Genomic DNA, 17,169 nt, shown 5'->3' on the forward strand with positions numbered 1-17,169 from the left:
TCAATGAGGGCACAGCTGTTGGCTTGCTCCAAATAGAGCTTTCTGTCATTGTTTTGGGTACGTAAGCCGACTTTTGGTTTCTTGAGTGGCAATTTCCTAAATGGTTTCTGGGTCTGAGCTGGTTTTGCCTTCTTCCCTCCCAAATTTTGTATTCTGACGCAATACACACAAGAGTTTAGACAGAGGATCCATTATGAAATAAAAAATACAACCAATTGGCGTGTCATGCTTAGAAATCTCCAGGCAGCATGACCAAGATGAGTTTTTGTGTTTTGGAAGATAAATGGAACCCTTTTGCAGAGGGGACCGATAATTAATTCCCCTCGAATCAAGTTTTTCGGAGATTTTCAGGTGAATTCAATTAGTTTCCAATGCCAGTCAGCTGGGAGGGGTGGATGAATCCGGAAACAGCCGGTTTCCTAGTGATGAAATCAATGCCAATATCACAAAGAACTCTTGCATTTCTTGGGGTTTTTACACATTTTTCTTATTTATCATGGTTTGTAATGAATTTTCTGATGTGAGCTTTGATTTTGAGGCTGGAATTTGGAGTTCAAGACACGGAAGGAATGGTCCTTTTCAATGAGGGCACAGCTGTTGGCTTGCTCCAGTTAGGGCTTTCTGTCATTGTTTTGGGTGCTTCAGCCGACTTTTGGTTTCTTGAGTGGCAATTTCCTAAATGGTTTCTGGGTCTGAGCTGGTTTTGCCTTCTTCCCTCCCAAATTTTGTATTCTGACGCAATATACACAAGAGTTTAGACTGAGGATCCATTATTAAAGAAAAATACAACCAATTGGCGTGTCATGCTTAGAAATCTCCAGGCAGCATGACCAAGATGAGCTTTAGTGTTTTGGAAAAGGAAATGGAACCCTTTTGCAGAGGGGACCGATAATTAATTCCCCTCGAATCAAGTATGAGAGAGATTTTCAGGTAAATTCAATTAGTTCCAAAGCAGGTCAGCCTGGAGGGGTGGATGAATCCGGAAACAGCTGGTTTCCTTGTGATGAAATCAATGCCAATATCACAAAGAACTCTTGCATTTCTTGGGCTTTTTACACATTTTTCTTATTTATCCTGGTTTGTAATGAATTTTCTGATGTGAATTTTGATTTTCAGGCTGGAATTTGGAGTTCAAGACACGGAAGGAATGGTCCTTTACTTTCAGGGCACAGCTGTTGGCTGGCACCAGTTAGGGCTTTCTGTCATTGTTTTGGGTGCTTCAGCCCACTTTTGGTTTCTTGAGTGGCAATTTCCTAAATGGTTTCTGGGTCTGAGTTGCTTTTGCCTTCTTCCCTCCCAAATTTTGTATTCTGCCGCAATACACACAAGAATTAGACAGAGGATCCATTATGAAAGAAAAAACACAACCAATTGCGTGTCATGCTTAGAAATCTCCAGGCAGCACGACCAAGATGAGCTTTTGTGTTTTGGAAAAGGAAATGGAACCCTTTTGCAAAGGGGACCGATAATTAATTCCCCTGAAATCAAGTATGACGGAGATTTTCAGGTGATTTGAATTAGTTCCAAAGCAGGTCAGCCTGGAGGCGTGGATGAATCCGGAAACAGCCGGTTTCCTTGTGACGAAATCAAGGCCAATATCACAAAGGACTCTTGCATTTCTTGGGCTTTTTACACATTTTTCTTATTTATCATGGTTTGCATTGAATTTTCTGATGTGAGCTTTGATTTTGCAGCTGGAATTTGGAGTTCAAGACACGGAAGGAATGGTCCTTTACTTTCAGGGCACAGCTGTTGGCTTGCTCCAGTTAGGGCTTTCTGTCATTGATTTGGGTGCTTCAGCTGACTTTTGCTTTCTTGAGTGGCAATTTCCTAAATGGTTTCTGGGTCTGAGCTGGTTTTGCCTTCTTCCCTCCCAAATTGTGTATTCTGACGCAATACACACAAGAGTGTAGACAGAGGATCCATTATGAAATAAAAAATACAACCAATTGGCGTGTCATGCTTAGAAATCTCCAGGCAGCATGACCAAGATGAGTTTTTGTGTTTTGGAAGATAAATGGAACCCTTTTGCAGAGGGGACCGATAATTAATTCCCCTCGAATCAAGTTTTTCAGAGATTTTCAGGTGAATTCAATTAGTTTCCAATGCCAGTCAGCTGGGAGGGGTGGATGAATCTGGAAACAGCCGGTTTCCTAGTGATGAAATCAATGCCAATATCACAAAGAATAATTACATTTCTTGGGGTTTTTACACATTTTTCTTATTTATCATGGTTTGTAATGAATTTTCTGATGTGAGCTTTGATTTTGAGGCTGGAATTTGCAGTTCAAGACACGGAAGGAATGGTCCTTTACTTTCAGGGCACAGCTGTTGGCTTGCTCCAGTTAGGGCTTTCTGTCATTGTTTTGGGTGCTTCAGCCGACTTTTGCTTTCTTGAGTGGCAATTTCCTAAATGGTTTCTGGGTCTGAGCTGGTTTTGCCTTCTTCCCTCCCAAATTGTGTATTCTGACGCAATACACACAAGAGTGTAGACAGAGGATCCATTATGAAATAAAAAATACAACCAATTGGCGTGTCATGCTTAGAAATCTCCAGGCAGCATGACCAAGATGAGTTTTTGTGTTTTGGAAGATAAATGGAACCCTTTTGCAGAGGGGACCGATAATTAATTCCCCTCGAATCAAGTTTTTCGGAGATTTTCAGGTGAATTCAATTAGTTTCCAATGCCAGTCAGCTGGGAGGGGTGGATGAATCCGGAAACAGCCGGTTTCCTAGTGATGAAATCAATGCCAATATCACAAAGAACTCTTGCATTTCTTGGGGTTTTTACACATTTTTCTTATTTATCATGGTTTGTAATGAATTTTCTGATGTGAGCTTTGATTTTGAGGCTGGAATTTGGAGTTCAAGACACGGAAGGAATGGTCCTTTTCAATGAGGGCACAGCTGTTGGCTTGCTCCAGTTAGGGCTTTCTGTCATTGTTTTGGGTGCTTCAGCCGACTTTTGGTTTCTTGAGTGGCAATTTCCTAAATGGTTTCTGGGTCTGAGCTGGTTTTGCCTTCTTCCCTCCCAAATTTTGTATTCTGACGCAATATACACAAGAGTTTAGACTGAGGATCCATTATTAAAGAAAAATACAACCAATTGGCGTGTCATGCTTAGAAATCTCCAGGCAGCATGACCAAGATGAGCTTTAGTGTTTTGGAAAAGGAAATGGAACCCTTTTGCAGAGGGGACCGATAATTAATTCCCCTCGAATCAAGTATGAGAGAGATTTTCAGGTAAATTCAATTAGTTCCAAAGCAGGTCAGCCTGGAGGGGTGGATGAATCCGGAAACAGCTGGTTTCCTTGTGATGAAATCAATGCCAATATCACAAAGAACTCTTGCATTTCTTGGGCTTTTTACACATTTTTCTTATTTATCCTGGTTTGTAATGAATTTTCTGATGTGAATTTTGATTTTCAGGCTGGAATTTGGAGTTCAAGACACGGAAGGAATGGTCCTTTACTTTCAGGGCACAGCTGTTGGCTGGCACCAGTTAGGGCTTTCTGTCATTGTTTTGGGTGCTTCAGCCCACTTTTGGTTTCTTGAGTGGCAATTTCCTAAATGGTTTCTGGGTCTGAGTTGCTTTTGCCTTCTTCCCTCCCAAATTTTGTATTCTGCCGCAATACACACAAGAATTAGACAGAGGATCCATTATGAAAGAAAAAACACAACCAATTGGGTGTCATGCTTAGAAATCTCCAGGCAGCACGACCAAGATGAGCTTTTGTGTTTTGGAAAAGGAAATGGAACCCTTTTGCAAAGGGGACCGATAATTAATTCCCCTGAAATCAAGTATGACGGAGATTTTCAGGTGATTTGAATTAGTTCCAAAGCAGGTCAGCCTGGAGGCGTGGATGAATCCGGAAACAGCCGGTTTCCTTGTGACGAAATCAAGGCCAATATCACAAAGGACTCTTGCATTTCTTGGGCTTTTTACACATTTTTCTTATTTATCATGGTTTGCATTGAATTTTCTGATGTGAGCTTTGATTTTGCAGCTGGAATTTGGAGTTCAAGACACGGAAGGAATGGTCCTTTACTTTCAGGGCACAGCTGTTGGCTTGCTCCAGTTAGGGCTTTCTGTCATTGATTTGGGTGCTTCAGCTGACTTTTGCTTTCTTGAGTGGCAATTTCCTAAATGGTTTCTGGGTCTGAGCTGGTTTTGCCTTCTTCCCTCCCAAATTGTGTATTCTGACGCAATACACACAAGAGTGTAGACAGAGGATCCATTATGAAATAAAAAATACAACCAATTGGCGTGTCATGCTTAGAAATCTCCAGGCAGCATGACCAAGATGAGTTTTTGTGTTTTGGAAGATAAATGGAACCCTTTTGCAGAGGGGACCGATAATTAATTCCCCTCGAATCAAGTTTTTCAGAGATTTTCAGGTGAATTCAATTAGTTTCCAATGCCAGTCAGCTGGGAGGGGTGGATGAATCTGGAAACAGCCGGTTTCCTAGTGATGAAATCAATGCCAATATCACAAAGAATAATTACATTTCTTGGGGTTTTTACACATTTTTCTTATTTATCATGGTTTGTAATGAATTTTCTGATGTGAGCTTTGATTTTGAGGCTGGAATTTGCAGTTCAAGACACGGAAGGAATGGTCCTTTACTTTCAGGGCACAGCTGTTGGCTTGCTCCAGTTAGGGCTTTCTGTCATTGTTTTGGGTGCTTCAGCCGACTTTTGCTTTCTTGAGTGGCAATTTCCTAAATGGTTTCTGGGTCTGAGCTGGTTTTGCCTTCTTCCCTCCCAAATTTTGTATTCTGAAGCAATACACACAAGAGTTTAGACAGAGGATCCATTATGAAATAAAAAATACAACCAATTGGCGTGTCATGCTTAGAAATCTCCAGGCAGCATGACCAAGATGAGTTTTTGTGTTTTGGAAGATAAATGGAACCCTTTTGCAGAGGGGACCGATAATTAATTCCCCTCGAATCAAGTTTTTCGGAGATTTTCAGGTGAATTCAATTAGTTTCCAATGCCAGTCAGCTGGGAGGGGTGGATGAATCTGGAAACAGCCGGTTTCCTAGTGACGAAATCAAGGCCAATATCACAAAGGACTCTTGCATTTCTTGGGCTTTTTACACATTTTCTTATTTATCATGGTTTGTATTGAATTTTCTGATGTGAGCTTTGATTTTGAGGCTGGAATTTGGAGTTCAAGACACGGAAGGAATGGTCCTTTTCAATCAGGGTACTGCTGGTGGCTTGCTCGAATTTTGGCTTTCTGGCATTCTTTTGGGTGCTTCAGCCGACTTTTGCTTTCTTGAGCGGCAATTTCCTAAATGGTTTCTGGGTCTGAGCTGGTTTTGCCTTCTTCCCTCCCAAATTTTGTATTCTGACGCAATACACACAAGAGTTTAGACTGAGGATCCATTATGAAATAAAAAATAAAACCAATTGCGTGTCATGCTTAGAAATCTCCAGGCAGCATGACCAAGCTGAGTTTTTGTGTTTTGGAAAAATAAATGGAACCCTTTTGCAGAGGGGACTGATAATTCCCCTAGAATCAAGTTTTTCGGGGATTTTCAGGTGAATTCAATTAGTTTCCAATGCCAGTCAGCTGGGAGTGATGGATGAATCCGGAAACAGCCGGTTTCCTTGTGACGAAATCAAGGCCAATATCACAAAGGACTCTTGCATTTCTTGGGCTTTTTACACATTTTTCTTATTTATCATGGTTTGCATTGAATTTTCTGATGTGAGCTTTGATTTTGAGGCTGGAATTTGGAGTTCAAGACACGGAAGGAATGGTCCTTTACTTTCAGGGCACAGCTGTTGGCTTGCTCCAGTTAGGGCTTTCTGTCATTGTTTTGGGTGCTTCAGCCAACTTTTGCTTTCTTGAGTGGCAATTTCCTAAATGGTTTCTGGGTCTGAGCTGGTTTTGCCTTCTTCCCACCCAAATTGTGTATTCTGAAGCAATACACACAAGAGTGTAGACAGAGGATCCATTATGAAATAAAAAATACAACCAATTGGCGTGTCATGCTTAGAAATCTCCAGGCAGCATGACCAAGATGAGTTTTTGTGTTTTGGAAGATAAATGGAACCCTTTTGCAGAGGGGACCGATAATTAATTCCCCTCGAATCAAGTTTTTCGGAGATTTTCAGGTGAATTCAATTAGTTTCCAATGCCAGTCAGCTGGGAGGGGTGGATGAATCTGGAAACAGCCGGTTTCCTAGTGATGAAATCAATGCCAATATCACAAAGAATAATTGCATTTCTTGGGGTTTTTACACATTTTTCTTATTTATCATGGTTTGTAATGAATTTTCTGATGTGAGCTTTGATTTTGCGGCTGGAATTTGGAGTTCAAGACACGGAAGGAATGGTCCTTTACTTTCAGGGCAGAGCTGTTGGTTTGCTCCAGTTAGGGCTTTCTGTCATTGTTTTGGGTGCTTCAGCCAACTTTTGCTTTCTTGAGTGGCAATTTCCTAAATGGTTTCTGGGTCTGAGCTGGTTTTGCCTTCTTCCCTCCCAAATTTTGTATTCTGAAGCAATACACACAAGAGTTTAGACAGAGGATCCCTTATGAAAGAAAAAACACAACCAATTGGCGTGTCATGCTTAGAAATCTCCAGGCAGCATGACCAAGATGAGTTTTTGTGTTTTGGAAGATAAATGGAACCCTTTTGCAGAGGGGACCGATAATTAATTCCCCTCGAATCAAGTATGAGAGAGATTTTCAGGTGAATTCAATTAGTTTCCAATGCCAGTCAGCTGGGAGGGGTGGATGAATCTGGAAACAGCCGGTTTCCTAGTGATGAAATCAATGCCAATATCACAAAGAACTCTTGCATTTCTTGGGCTTTTTACACATTTTTCTTATTTATCATGGTTTGTAATGAATTTTCTGATGTGAGCTTTGATTTTGAGGCTGGAATTTGGAGTTCAAGACACGGAAGGAATGGTCCTTTTCAATGAGGGCACAGCTGTTGGCTTGCTCCAGTTAGGGCTTTCTGTCATTGTTTTGGGTGCTTCAGCCGACTTTGGTTTCTTGAGTGGCAATTTCCTAAATGGTTTCTGGGTCTGAGCTGGTTTTGCCTTCTTCCCTCCCAAATTTTGTATTATCTGACGCAATACACACAAGAGTTTAGACTGAGGATCCATTATTAAAGAAAAATACAACCAATTGGCGTGTCATGCTTAGAAATCTCCAGGCAGCATGACCAAGATGAGCTTTTGTGTTTTGGAAAAGGAAATGGAACCCTTTTGCAGAGGGGACCGATAATTAATTCCCCTCGAATCAAGTATGAGAGAGATTTTCAGGTGAATTCAATTAGTTCCAAAGCAGGTCAGCCTGGAGGGGTGGATGAATCCGGAAACAGCCGGTTTCCTTGTGATGAAATCAATGCCAATATCAAAAAGAACTCTTGCATTTCTTGGGCTTTTTACACATTTTTCTTATTTATCCTGGTTTGTAATGAATTTTCTGATGTGAATTTTGATTTTCAGGCTGGAATTTGGAGTTCAAGACACGGAAGGAATGGTCCTTTACTTTCAGGGCACAGCTGTTGGCTGGCACCAATTAGGGCTTTCTGACATTGTTTTGGGAGCTTCAGCCCACTTTTGGTTTCTTGAGTGGCAATTTCCTAAATGGTTTCTGGGTCTGAGCTGGTTTTGCCTTCTTCCCTCCCAAATTGTGTATTCTGACGCAATACACACAAGAGTTTAGACAGAGGATCCATTATGAAATAAAAAATACAACCAATTGGCGTGTCATGCTTAGAAATCTCCAGGCAGCACGACCAGGATGAGTTTTTGTGTTTTGGAAAAATGAATGGACCCTTTTGCTGAGTGGACCGATAATTGATTCCCACTCGAATCAAGTTTTTCGGAGATTTCAGGTGAATTCAATTAGTTTCCAATGCCAGTCAGCTGGGAGGGGTGGATGAATCCGGAAACAGCCAGTTTCCTTGTGATGAAATCAATGCCAATATCACAAAGAACTCTTGCATTTCTTGGGCTTTTTACACATTTTTCTTATTTATCATGGTTTGTAATGAATTTTCTGATGTGAGCTTTGATTTTGCGGCTGGAATTTGGAGTTCAAGACACGGAAGGAATGGTTCATCACTTTCAGGGCACAGCTATTGGCTTGCTCCAGTTAGGGCTTTCTGTCATTGTTTTGGGTACTTCAGCCGACTTTTGGTTTCTTGAGTGGCAATTTCCTAAATGGTTTCTGGGTCTGAGCTGGTTTTGCCTTCTTCCCTCCCAAATTTTGTATTCTGACGCAATACACACAAGAGTTTAGACTGAGGATCCATTATTAAAGAAAAATACAACCAATTGGCGTGTCATGCTTAGAAATCTCAGGGAGCACGACCAAGATGAGCTTTTGTGTTTTGGAAAAGGAAATGGAACCCTTTTGCAGAGGGGACCGATAATTAACTCCCCTCGAATCAAGTATGACGGAGATTTTCAGGTGAATTCAATTAGTTCCAAAGCAGGTCAGCCTGGAGGGGTGGATGAATCCGGAAACAGCCGGTTTCCTTGTGATGAAATCAATGCCAATATCACAAAGAACTCTTGCATTTCTTGGGCTTTTTACAAATTTTTCTTATTTATCATGGTTTGTAATGAATTTTCTGATGTGAATTTAGATTTTCAGGCTGGAATTTGGAGTTCAAGACACGGAAGGAATGGTCGTTTACTTTCAGGGCACAGCTGTTGGCTGGCACCAATTAGGGCTTTCTATCATTGTTTTGGGTGCTTCAGCCCACTTTTGGTTTCTTGAGTGGCAATTTCCTAAATGGTTTCTGGGTCTGAGCTGGTTTTGCCTTCTTCCCGCCCAAATTTTGTATTCTGCCGCAATACAAACAAGAATTAGACAGAGGATCCATTATGAAAGAAAAAACACAACCAATTGCGTGTCATGCTTAGAAATCTCCAGGCAGCACGACCAAGATGAGCTTTTGTGTTTTGGAAAAGGAAATGGAACCCTTTTGCAGAGGGGACCGATAATTAATTCCCCTGAAACCAAGTATGACGGAGATTTTCAGGTGATTTCAATTAGTTCCAAAGCAGGTCAGCCTGGAGGGGTGGATGAATCCTGAAACAGCCGGTTTCCTTGTGACGAAATCAATGCCAATATCACAAAGGACTCTTGCATTTCTTGGGCTTTTTACACATTTTTCTTATTTATCATGGTTTGCGTTGAATTTTCTGATGTGAGCTTTGATTTTGAGCCTGGAATTTGAGTTCAAGACACGGAAGGAATGGTCCTTTTCAATCAGGGCACAGCTGTTGGCTTGCTCCAATTTTGGCTTTCTGTCATTGTTTTGGGTGCTTCAGCCGACTTTTGGTTTCTTGAGTGGCAATTTCCTAAATGGTTTCTGGGTCTGAGCTGGTTTTGCCTTCTTCCCTCCCAAATTTTGTATTCTGACGCAATACACACAAGAGTTTAGACAGAGGATCCCTTATGAAAGAAAAAACACAACCAATTGGCGTGTCATGCTTAGAAATCTCCAGGCAGTACGACAAGGATGAGTTTTTGTGTTTTGTAAAAATGAATGGAACCCTTTTGCTGAGTGGACCGATAATTGATTCCCGCACGAATCTAGTTTTTCGGAGATTTCAGATGAATTCCATTAGTTTCCAATGCCAGTCAGCTGGGAGGGGTGGATGAATCCGGAAACAGCCGGTTTCCTTGTGATGAAATCAATGCCAATATCACAAAGAACTCTTGCATTTCTTGGGCTTTTTACACATTTTTCTTATTTATCATGCTTTGTAATGAATTTTCTGATGTGAGCTTTGATTTTGCGGCTGGAATTTGGAGTTCAAGACACGGAAGGAATGGTCCTTTTCAATGAGGGCACAGCTGTTGGCTTGCTCCAGTTAGGGCTTTCTGTCATTGTTTTGGGTACGTCAGCCGACTTTTGGTTTCTTGAGTGGCAATTTCCTAAATGGTTTCTGGGTCTGAGTTGGTTTTGCCTTCTTCCCTCCAAAATTTTGTATTCTGACGCAATACACACAAGAGTTTAGACAGAGGATCCATTATGAAATAAAAAATACAACCAATTGGCGTGTCATGCTTAGAAATCTCCAGGCAGCACGACCAGGATGAGTTTTTGTGTTTTGGAAAAATGAATGGACCCTTTTGCTGAGTGGACCGATAATTGATTCCCGCTCGAATCAAGTATGACGGAGATTTTCAGGTGAATTCAATTAGTTTCCAATGCCAGTCAGCTGGGAGGGGTGGATAAATCCGGAAACAGCCGGTTTCCTTGTGATGAAATCAATGCCAATATCACAAAGAACTCTTGCATTTCCTGGGCTTTTTACACATTTTTCTTATTTATCATGGTTTGTAATGAATTTTCTGACGTGAGCTTTGATTTTGCGGCTGGAATTTGGAGTTCAAGACATGGAAGGAATGGTCCTTTTCAATGAGGGCACTGCTGCTGGCTTGCTCCAATTTTGGCTTTCTGTCATTGTTTTGGGTGCTTAAGCCGACTTTTGCTTTCTTGAGTGGCAATTTCCTAAATGGTTTCTGGGTCTGAGCTGGTTTTGCCTTCTTCCCTCCCAAATTTTGTATTCTGACGCAATACACACAAGAGTTTAGACAGAGGATCCATTATGAAAGAAAAAATACAACCAATTGGCGTGTCTTGCTTAGAAATCTCCAGGCAGCATGACCAAGATGAGCTTTTGTGTTTTGGAAAAGGAAATGGAACCCTTTTGCAGAGGGGACCGATAATTAATTCCCCTCGAATCAAGTATGACGGAGATTTTCAGGTGAATTCAATTAGTTCCAAAGCAGGTCAGCCTGGAGGGGTGGATGAATCCGGAAACAGCCGGTTTCCTTGTGACGAAATCAAGGCCAATATCACAAAGGACTCTTGCATTTCTTGGGCTTTTTACACATTTTTCTTATTTATCATGGTTTGTATTGAATTTTCTGATGTGAGCTTTGATTTTGAGGCTGGAATTTGGAGTTCAAGTCACGGAAGGAATGGTCCTTTTCAATGAGGGCACAGCTGTTGGCTTGCTCCAAATAGAGCTTTCTGTCATTGTTTTGGGTACGTCAGCCGACTTTTGGTTTCTTGAGTGGCAATTTCCTAAATGGTTTCTGGGTCTGAGCTGGTTTTGCCTTCTTCCCTCCCAAATTTTGTATTCTGACGCAATACACACAAGAGTTTAGACAGAGGATCCATTATGAAATAAAAAATACAACCAATTGGCGTGTCATGCTTAGAAATCTCCAGGCAGCACGAAGAAGATGAGCTTTTGTGTTTTGGAAAAGGAAATGGAACCCTTTTGCAGAGGGGACCGATAATTAATTCCCCTCGAATCAAATTTTTCGGAGATTTTCAGGTAAATTCAATTAGTTTCCAATGCCAGTCAGCTGGGAGGGGTGGATGAATCCGGAAACAGCCAGTTTCCTTGTGATGAAATCAATGCCAATATCACAAAGAACTCTTGCATTTCTAGGGCTTTTTACACATTTTTCTTATTTATCATGGTTTGTATTGAATTTTCTGATGTGAGCTTTGATTTTGCGGCTGGAATTTGGAGTTCAAGACACAGAAGGAATACTCCTTTTCAATGAGGGCACGGCTGCTGGCTTGCTTCAATTTTGGCTTTCTGTCATTGTTTTGGGTGCTTAAGCCGACTTTTGCTTTCTTGAGTGGCAATTTCCTAAATGGTTTCTGGGTCTGAGCTGGTTTTGCCTTCTTCCCTCCCAAATTTTGTATTCTGACGCAATACACACAAGAGTTTAGACAGAGGATCCATTATGAAAGAAAAAACACAACCAATTGGTGTGTCATGCTTAGAAATCTCCAGGCAGCATGACCAAGATGACCTTTTGTGTTTTGGAAAAGGAAATGGAACCCTTTTGCAGAGGGGACCGATAATTAATTCCCCTCGAATCAAGTATGACGGAGATTTTCAGGTGAATTCAATTAGTTCCAAAACACGACAGCCTGGAGGGGTGGATGAATCCGGAAACAGCCGGTTTCCTTGTGACGAAATCAAGGCCAATATCACAAAGGACTCTTGCATTTCTTGGGCTTTTTACACATTTTTCTTATTTATCATGGTTTGCATTGAATTTTCTGATGTGAGCTTTGATTTTGAGGCTGGAATTTGGAGTTCAAGACACAGAAGGAATGGTCCTTTTCAATGAGGGCACAGCTGTTGGCTTGCTCCAGTTAGGGCTTTCTGTCATTGTATTGGGTACGTCAGCCGACTTTTGGTTTCTTGAGTGGCAATTTCCTAAATGGTTTCTGGGTCTGAGCTGGTTTTGCCTTCTTCCCTCCCAAATTTTGTATTCTGATGCAATACACACAAGAGTTTAGACAGAGGATCCATTATGAAAGAAAAAACAGAACCAATTGCGTGTCATGCTTAGAAATCTCCAGGCAGCACGACCAGGATGAGCTTTTGTGTTTTGGAAAAATAAATGGAACCCTTTTGCAGAGTGGACCGATAATTAATTCCACTCAAATCAAGTTTTTCGGAGATTTTCAGGTGAATTCAATTAGTTTCCAATGCCAGTCAGCTGGGAGGGGTGGATGAATCCGGAAACAGCCGGTTTCCTTGTGATGAAATCAAGGCCAATATCACAAAGAACTCTTGCATTTCTTGGGCTTTTTACAAATTTTTCTTATTTATCATGGTTTGTATTGAATTTTCTGATGTGAGCTTTGATTTTGAGGCTGGAATTTGGAGTTCAAGACACGGAAGGAATGGTCCTTTTCAATCAGGGCACTGCTGCTGGCTTGCTCCAATTGTGGCTTTCTGTCATTGTTTTGGGTGCTTCAGCCGACTTTTGGTTTCTTGAGTGGCAATTTCCTAAATGGTTTCTGGGTCTGAGCTGGTTTTGCCTTCTTCCCTCCCAAATTTTGTATTCTGACGCAATACACACAAGAGTTTAGACAGAGGATCCCTTATGAAAGAAAAAACACAACCAATTGCGTGTCTTGCTTAGAAATCTCCAGGCAGCATGACCAAGATGAGCTTTTGTGTTTTGGAAAAGGAAATGGAACCCTTTTGCAGAGGGGACCGATAATTAATTCCCCTCGAATCAAGTATGACGGAGATTTTCAGGTGAATTCAATTAGTTGCAAAGCAGGTCAGCCTGGAGGGGTGGATGAATCCGGAAACAGCCGGTTTCCTTGTGACGAAATCAAGGCCAATATCACAAAGGACTCTTGCATTTCTTGGGTTTTTTACACATTTTTCTTATTTATCATGGTTTGCATTGAATTTTCTGATGTGAGCTTTGATTTTGCGGCTGGAATTTGGAGTTCAAGACACGGAAGGAATGGTCCTTTTCAATGAGGGCACAGCTGTTGGCTTGCTCCAATTAGGGCTTTCTGTCATTGTTTTGGGTACGTCAGCCGACTTTTGGTTTCTTGAGTGGCAATTTCCTAAATGGTTTCTGGGTCTGAGCTGGTTTTGCCTTCTTCCCTCCCAAATTTGTATTCTGAAGCAATACACACAAGAGTTTAGACAGAGGATCCATTATGAAATAAAAAACACAACCAATTGGCGTGTCATGCTTAGAAATCTCCAGGCAGCACGACCAAGATGAGCTTTTGTGTTTTGGAAAAATAAATGGCACCCTTTTGCAGAGGGGACCGATAATTAATTCCCCTCGAATCAAGTTTTTCGGAGATTTTCAGGTGAATTCAATTAGTTTCCAATGCCAGTCAGCTGGGAGGGGTGGATGAATCCGGAAACAGCCGGTTTCCTTGTGACGAAATCAATGCCAATATCACAAAGGACTCTTGCATTTCTTGGGCTTTTTACACATTTTTCTTATTTATCATGGTTTGCGTTGAATTTTCTGATGTGAGCTTTGATTTTGCGGCTGGAATTTGAGTTCAAGACATGGAAGGAATGGTCCTTTTCAATCAGGGCACAGCTGTTGGCTTGCTCCAATTTTGGCTTTCTGTCATTGTTTTGGGTGCTTCAGCCGACTTTTGGTTTCTTGAGTGGCAATTTCCTAAATGGTTTCTGGGTCTGAGCTGGTTTTGCCTTCTTCCCTCCCAAATTTTGTATTCTGACGCAATACACACAAGAGTTTAGACAGAGGATCCCTTATGAAAGAAAAAACACAACCAATTGGCGTGTCATGCTTAGAAATCTCCAGGCAGTACGACAAGGATGAGTTTTTGTGTTTTGTAAAAATGAATGGAACCCTTTTGCTGAGTGGACCGATAATTGATTCCCGCTCGAATCTAGTTTTTCGGAGATTTCAGATGAATTCCATTAGTTTCCAATGCCAGTCAGCTGGGAGGGGTGGATGAATCCGGAAACAGCCGGTTTCCTTGTGATGAAATCAATGCCAATATCACAAAGAACTCTTGCATTTCTTGGGCTTTTTACACATTTTTCTTATTTATCATGCTTTGTAATGAATTTTCTGATGTGAGCTTTGATTTTGAGGCTGGAATTTGGAGTTCAAGACACGGAAGGAATGGTCCTTTTCAATGAGGGCACAGCTGTTGGCTTGCTCCAGTTAGGGCTTTCTGTCATTGTTTTGGGTACGTCAGCCGACTTTTGGTTTCTTGAGTGGCAATTTCCTAAATGGTTTCTGGGTCTGAGCTGGTTTTGCCTTCTTCCCTCCAAAATTTTGTATTCTGACGCAATACACACAAGAGTTTAGACAGAGGATCCATTATGAAATAAAAAATACAACCAATTGGCGTATCATGCTTAGAAATCTCCAGGCAGCACGAAGAAGATGAGCTTTTGTGTTTTGGAAAAATGAATGGAACCCTTTTGCTGAGTGGACCGATAATTGATTCCCGCTCGAATCAAGTATGACGGAGATTTTCAGGTGAATTCAATTAGTTTCCAATGCCAGTCAGCTGGGAGGGGTGGATAAATCCGGAAACAGCCGGTTTCCTTGTGATGAAATCAATGCCAATATCACAAAGAACTCTTGCATTTCCTGGGCTTTTTACACATTTTTCTTATTTATCATGGTTTGTAATGAATTTTCTGACGTGAGCTTTGATTTTGCGGCTGGAATTTGGAGTTCAAGACACGGAAGGAATGGTCCTTTTCAATGAGGGCACTGCTGCTGGCTTGCTCCAATTTTGGCTTTCTGTCATTGTTTTGGGTGCTTAAGCCGACTTTTGCTTTCTTGAGTGGCAATTTCCTAAATGGTTTCTGGGTCTGAGCTGGTTTTGCCTTCTTCCCTCCCAAATTTTGTATTCTGACGCAATACACACAAGAGTTTAGACAGAGGATCCATTATGAAAGAAAAAATACAACCAATTGGCGTGTCTTGCTTAGAAATCTCCAGGCAGCATGACCAAGATGAGCTTTTGTGTTTTGGAAAAGGAAATGGAACCCTTTTGCAGAGGGGACCGATAATTAATTCCCCTCGAATCAAGTATGACGGAGATTTTCAGGTGAATTCAGTTAGTTCCAAAGCAGGTCAGCCTGGAGGGGTGGATGAATCCGGAAACAGCCGGTTTCCTTGTGACGAAATCAAGGCCAATATCACAAAGGACTCTTGCATTTCTTGGGCTTTTTACACATTTTTCTTATTTATCATGGTTTGTATTGAATTTTCTGATGTGAGCTTTGATTTTGAGGCTGGAATTTGGAGTTCAAGACACGGAAGGAATGGTCCTTTTCAATGAGGGCACAGCTGTTGGCTTGCTCCAAATAGAGCTTTCTGTCATTGTTTTGGGTACGTCAGCCGACTTTTGGTTTCTTGAGTGGCAATTTCCTAAATGGTTTCTGGGTCTGAGCTGGTTTTGCCTTCTTCCCTCCCAAATTTTGTATTCTGACGCAATACACACAAGAGTTTAGACAGAGGATCCATTATGAAATAAAAAATACAACCAATTGGCGTGTCATGCTTAGAAATCTCCAGGCAGCACGAAGAAGATGAGCTTTTGTGTTTTGGAAAAGGAAATGGAACCCTTTTGCAGAGGGGACCGATAATTAATTCCCCTCGAATCAAATTTTTCGGAGATTTTCAGGTAAATTCAATTAGTTTCCAATGCCAGTCAGCTGGGAGGGGTGGATGAATCCGGAAACAGCCAGTTTCCTTGTGATGAAATCAATGCCAATATCACAAAGAACTCTTGCATTTCTAGGGCTTTTTACACATTTTTCTTATTTATCATGGTTTGTATTGAATTTTCTGATGTGAGCTTTGATTTTGCGGCTGGAATTTGGAGTTCAAGACACGGAAGGAATGGTCCTTTTCAATGAGGGCACTGCTGCTGGCTTGCTCCAATTTTGGCTTTCTGTGATTGTTTTGGGTGCTTAAGCCGACTTTTGCTTTCTTGAGTGGCAATTTCCTAAATGGTTTCTGGGTCTGAGCTGGTTTTGCCTTCTTCCCTCCCAAATTTTGTATTCTGACGCAATACACACAAGAGTTTAGACAGAGGATCCATTATGAAAGAAAAAATACAACCAATTGGCGTGTCTTGCTTAGAAATCTCCAGGCAGCATGACCAAGATGAGCTTTTGTGTTTTGGAAAAGGAAATGGAACCCTTTTGCAGAGGGGACCGATAATTAATTCCCCTCGAATCAAGTATGACGGAGATTTTCAGGTGAATTCAATTAGTTCCAAAGCAGGTCAGCCTGGAGGGGTGGATGAATCCGGAAACAGCCGGTTTCCTTGTGACGAAATCAAGGCCAATATCACAAAGGACTCTTGCATTTCTTGGGCTTTTTACACATTTTTCTTATTTATCATGGTTTGTATTGAATTTTCTGATGTGAGCTTTGATTTTGAGGCTGGAATTTGGAGTTCAAGTCACGGAAGGAATGGTCCTTTTCAATGAGGGCACAGCTGTTGGCTTGCTCCAAATAGAGCTTTCTGTCATTGTTTTGGGTACGTCAGCCGACTTTTGGTTTCTTGAGTGGCAATTTCCTAAATGGTTTCTGGGTCTGAGCTGGTTTTGCCTTCTTCCCTCCCAAATTTTGTATTCTGACGCAATACACACAAGAGTTTAGACAGAGGATCCATTATGAAATAAAAAATACAACCAATTGGCGTGTCATGCTTAGAAATCTCCAGGCAGCATGACCAAGATGAGTTTTTGTGTTTTGGAAGATAAATGGAAGCCTTTTGCAGAGGGGACCGATAATTAATTCCCCTCGAATCAAATTTTTCGGAGATTTTCAGGTAAATTCAATTAGTTTCCAATGCCAGTCAGCTGGGAG

Source organism: Oryctolagus cuniculus, chromosome 5 (assembly GCF_964237555.1).
Source record: "Oryctolagus cuniculus chromosome 5, mOryCun1.1, whole genome shotgun sequence".
NCBI lineage: Eukaryota > Metazoa > Chordata > Mammalia > Lagomorpha > Leporidae > Oryctolagus > Oryctolagus cuniculus.